Source organism: Poecile atricapillus, chromosome 1, assembly GCF_030490865.1.
Source record: "Poecile atricapillus isolate bPoeAtr1 chromosome 1, bPoeAtr1.hap1, whole genome shotgun sequence".
Classification (NCBI taxonomy): domain Eukaryota; kingdom Metazoa; phylum Chordata; class Aves; order Passeriformes; family Paridae; genus Poecile; species Poecile atricapillus.
In genome coordinates, this window is record NC_081249.1 from 62,998,562 (window position 1) to 63,004,561 (window position 6,000).

Sequence of the window (6,000 nt, forward strand, 5' to 3'; positions counted from 1 at the left end):
TTCCAGCTTTCCAATGCTCAAAAATAGCTCACTCAATCTGACCCGAGAAAGGCTGATGTGCTCGTCAGTCTCTCGAGTAGGTAAGTCTCAGGTACATCCAACACAACCTGGGTGACATTCTGTTTTGATCCACAGCTGAATTCAGTACCAGAAAGCCACCAAAGTGGATCAAAAGACCTGTTTGAGTTGACAATGAAGCGTTCATAACTTTGAATACTTTTAAAAAAAAAATAAAAATAAAAAATTTGTTCCTAGATTCCTGGAAAGTGTTACTAAATATTCATTGAGAAACAAGCTGGGAATTATCCAAGAAGACGAGGGAGGCTCATTGCCTCTTACTCCTTCCCTCTGATTTGTGTTGAAACATTGCCAGGCTTTAACTTTACAAGGTTTATTTTTATCGATTTTCAACAATAAACAGTGGGAGTATCTTCAATAAAAGATTTACAGTGCATCATGAAGAAATACAACTCCCTACCAAATATTATATTGATCTATTCCCAAATGCTACTGAAACAGCCTATAAAACCCCAAATGAAGTCCAGTGATGGAGAACTTCCTCTCTCTAGTGACAGATGCATATGACTGTTATGTCTTCAGAAGACAATAAAAGGGAAGGGAGTGACTCTGCTTCTTTGACTATATCTTCAACAGCACAGTTAAATCTGTCAACTCAATGTAATCCACATAAATAACGAATTTGGGAACCAAGGGAACTGCTAGTGTGTCTGAAGATTCCCATTCTTTGAAGCTGCCTTTCCTGCTGCAGTCAGACCATAATTAGTCACAGAAGGCTTTGCTGTAACTAGTAAATGGATGGACCAACAATTATTTGAATAGTCTGGTTCTGGCTGGAGATATGCCTGGAGCCCTGAATATTCTCAGATGGGTGGGTGAGATATAAATCACTAGTCATCATATAAAATACAAATCAATCTGACTTATATAATTAATAAAAAAAGGTCAGGTTTTTTGACTGTCATGTAGTTTCTGCTGAAATAACCTCCTGTATGATCTCATGTGTAAATTTTTCCGAGAAGCCTTTCTCCATTTCTACTCTGTTTTCTTTCTAATGGAATGGTTAAATAATTGGTGTCTTCTTTCTGGTCAGAAGGATGATGAATGTAGCCCTAAAGGTTGGAAACAGTAATGTGTACAAGTCTGCTGTAGAAAATTAACTTAGGGCTTTGCTTTCTAAGCAAGTTACTGTTACAGCAGTCAGCTGAGTGCTTGCTGAAACTGTGAAGAATTAAACATTGCAACATTGTTCCATCCTGATTCTCCATTGGAAAAAAAAAGGCAATAGATTGGAAACATCAAGTCTGGGGTTTTACTAGTGCTTAGGAGTCAAGAACTGAGTTTTTTTTGAATTTCAAAGGCAGTTTGTAGCTTTCATTGAGGGCCTTCTGAAAAGGCTGGTTTATGGTTTTTGTTTTTGTTCCCCAGTGATATCTAAACTGAGTAATAAAATAATTGCTGACATACCAGTTTATTTACAATGTTGTATTCAACAATAAACAGAAGGCATGCTGATCCTTCCATCCTTTAATCTTTGTGTTTTTACTATGTCTTCAGCCTGCTCCTCAGCTGGGCCCTGGTGGAACAGAGGAAGGGGCTATGTGGTAAGGGCAGGCAGAGATCCACAGAAGGTGGCAAACTCACTTCTTTCCCATTACAGAGAGGAAGTAATGTAATAAAATTAGCCTGGAAAGAGTCATGGTCTTTGTGGGACTAAAGAGACACAACTTACTGTACTGAGGAGAGGACAGAGCTGGCACAAATGTCAATGTCACTGGACAAGGAAAAGCAGATCTCACAGGGGTGAACAAATGAGTGAGTAATAACTTCTGTACAAAACTGGAAATGGCACAGAATAACTGAGACAGAACAGACAGGAGACTTAAATGTTCATGAGACTACAGACATGTTTTATTTTTTTTTCAATGTGTTAGGCATCTATAGAATATCTTCCAGTAATAGTTTGCATACCTGAAGAAGAAAATTTCTCTTTGGGAGGTAATTTCTGCATATGTGCTGTCAAGTGAAACACTGCAGGATCCAGACATCAGATCTATTAGTCATGTTGGTACCTCACATCTGGAAACAGAAGCTAAACTTTTGGAGGTCAAATAGATAAACTGGTAGTGCTGGGGTGATAAACCTCCTGGATACTTACTGGATATGTCCTATTGGTGGGTGGCCTTTGTTTCAATGCCAGTTGCGCTATGGTGAACACCAACCCTGTTGCTAAATTCCTAACTTTCCATAAACTGGAAAGGTATCTCCTGGAACAGACTGGTTTACCTTATGTTTTCCCCATTTGCAATTTATCTTTAAGCCATATAATATTAGTTTGCTACCTATAGTTGTTCAAAACATTATCTTCTGAAGATGGCTCAGTAAACCATAGATCCCCAGAACACATGAATAGCTTAAATATGGCCATGTCAAGAATGTAAATAAAAAATTGTATCTGCATGGCCCCTCATGTAACAGAAGCTTCTTCCATCATTGGTTAGGCTAAAACTGCTTTCTGCTCCTATTTTATAATTTTTTTTTGACAATTGAAGTGTGATAGTGCAATCTAGACTTCACTGGTGTCCATATACAGTTGCAAAATCACTATGAATGCATGTTGGAAAAATGATGGGCAAACAATCCTATTTTTGCAAGATTCATTTTTTGGAGACTCCCTGCTGGAAAATGCCCTAGCAGGCACAGGAACACTTGAGTGACTCCTGTGTTGACTACATTTAACCTCACAAGCTGTGCTGTAACAGTGTCTTGTGCTAAGCTATTAAAAGTCTGACACCTAGAATCACAGAATGGTATGCATTGGAGGGAACATTAAAGACTATCCAGGTCCAATGCCTCTGCCATGGGCAGGGACACCTTCCACTACACCAGGCTGCTTCAAGCCCCATTCAACCTGCTCCTGAACAATTCCAGGAGTGAGGCTTCCATAGCTTTCTCTGGGCAACCTGTGCCAGTGCCCCACACCCTCTGACCCATGATCCATGCTCTCAGTGAGCTTCTGAGGTAGGCTCTGAGATTGAATAGAAAAGCTGAATGTTATGTGATGTCAAGGCTAATGGAACATCAGACTGCTATGGTTTGGGTCATCTCTGTTCTGTGGAGGGATCTATGCTGACTTCTTGTCTACCCTCAGGACCAAGACAAAGCCGTGAGTGAAGGATGTAATGACAGTTCTTAGATCACTTACGGAGTGTTCAGAACATGTATGCATATGTGGGTTTTTGTTCTTCTGGAACAGGCAGTGACAAGCACACAGGTCTTATACTGGAGGCAATGACACCTGCTAGAAAGACCACACAGCTCCCTCAGGCAGGGTAGGTAACAGTGTGGAAATATCTGTTTTGAAAGCTCAGAGTTCTCAGGGCTTTCTAACTTGGTAGTGATAAACTGCTGGCTGAAAACATTTCTCTGTATCCCATCTTTCAGCTGTACGTATTTGCATTTCCCGAGATACGGGACAGCCAAAGTGAATACTGTACTGGAATTGCAATTGGGTCACTACCACCTTTCCCCTTCCCTTTTTAAGAGATAAAAAGGGGATCTCTTTTCCATAGGAAGAGAAGCAGTGTTACTGGTGATCTAACAGGGTCTCATAAAACACCTTGGACTGAAAGGAGTCAATGAGTGACTAAAATAGTGTACACAAATCTCTGTGACAGTTGGTACGCTTTAACACATTATAAAACCATTTCAGTGCTGGAAAGGAAGAGGTACAACTTAAAAAACATTCCAAATGTTCTGGTGCAAAAGTCAGATACTGCCATGTGGATGAGAGAAGAAGCAGGTGAACTTCTATGCACAAGGAAGTTGTCTTTTTTTTTCCTTTTTAAGTCTTGTGCTGTTTTGCTGGAAGGCATGTAGGCCTGCAGAGTTGGAAAGCCTATGCTCTTGTGATGCCTGTACTTGGCAACTGGTGTTTACTTATCTTGGGGATCTAAGAAAGTAATTCTTTCTGAAGCAGAGATAAACTTCAGCATCTTTTTGCTCTAGGTGTCAATATTTCCAGTCATTGGAGGCAACTTTCACAGAATCAATTAGCTTGGAAAGGACCTCTCAGATCAAGCCCAACCTATGACCAACTGAACACCACATCAACTGGCCCATGGCACCAAGTGCCACATCTCATCTTTTCTTTAACACCTCCAGGGACAGTGACTCCACCACTGGAGCATCCCATTCCAATATCTAATCATGCTTTCTGAGAAGAAATTCCTCCTAATGTCCAGCTGAAACCACCCCTGGTACAGTTTGAGGCCATTCCCTCTCATCCTGTCGCTTGTTACTTGGAACAACAAACAAGCTCTCTGCAATTACCTAAAAGGATGTTGCAGCAAGGTGGGTGTCAGGGTGTCAGTCTTTTCTTCCAGATAACAAGTGACAAGATGAGAATAAATGGCCTCAAATTGTGCTAGTGTAGGTTTATATAGGAGAGCAGGAAAACTTTCTTCACTGAAAGGGTGGCTAGGCATTGGAACAGGATGCCCAGGGAAAATCATCATCAAGGCACATGGGTGTGGCACATGGGTGTGGCACTTGGGGATATGGTTGAGTGGTGAGCATGGTGGTGCTGGGTTAATGGTTGGACTAGAGGTCTTGGAGGTCTTTTCCAACCTTAAAGCTTCTGAATCTGTGAGATGGTGAAAAACACAGGAAGCTCCCATCTCTGTAAGCTGCCCTAGTATGAACGACAGCTACCTCTCTACTGGTGTAGGATGTCCAGCTAAACAGAACTGTACAGAACCTTTCAGTCTTTTGGTTCTGACTAAGCACAGGAGTATTTTATGTGGACCTAGTCCTACAGGATGCTGGAAATCTATAAAAAATTACCTGAGTACTAGCAGAGTAGAAAATGTTTGAATCAACACCGAAAGCTAGGCACCCATTGCAGTTTATGAGGGCTGATTCTGAACCTGATTTGACAGTGAGGAGGAGCTGGATTTCTGTGATGAAGCTCAAGGATTCAAAAGTGATTCGACCTTGCTATAATTAACTTTGGTCCCACATTGTTACTGATAATTTCTCTAGAATTATGGCTGCCAAGGAATCCAAGAACTGTAGACCATTGTATCATGAAAATTCCAGCTCTGCATCACTGAACTACCTGGTGTTTCCAGGTCTGAGCTGTGCTTAACTTCTCCGAAAGAATTTATGTAGGATAAAATCAGGATCTGTTTTGCAAATGTTCCTTGTCTCCATCTAATCAAGGTCTAGCCATGTTAGAAGACTTGCTGACAGCCTAGGACAAGAAGTTAGAAAAGCAAAAGAGCACTGGTCTTTCTCAAATGTTTCTGCTCAGGCAAACTAGAACCAGAGGCCAGGTGCCTGTATCACTTGTGACATCTTGAGGCAAGATGTTACACTTGCTCAGCCTTCTTAGAAGATTCATGTGATGCTCATCAACCCAAGTAAAGTGTATCTTATGTAGACAGTCTTTAATGACGCCACTACATTACACAGCAAATATCTGAACGCTAGGGAGGTCGTGCTTGTTCACGGGGTATGTGCAGACATGGAATTCTTCCTAGACTGAGGCAATTTATCTGACCAAAGCAAAAAAAGTACCCAAACCAAACAAACCAGAAATGCTAGTTTTACTAAATCACATCTTAATAGTTATTTAAGTGTTAATATGAACAAATAAGAAAGTAAAGTAAGAAAAAAAGCTAATGAAGATCAGTGAAAAATTAAATTACTACTATCATTTGCTAATGAGAAGCTCTCCATAGCCACTGGTAGTCTGAAGAATGAGGGGATGGATTAATACTACTCTTGCACAAAGAACGCAGCTACTGCTTTCACAGGTGCTGCTGAAAAATGTTCTGCTATATTGGTACTCATGGGTACCAATGGCTGCATGCAGCACCCATGTATCAATGCACAACACACACACAGAAGAATCACAATTATTCTTAAAGATGTCAGAAGGATGCTAGTGTTGTCTATGTAATATCCAGAGGCAGATGA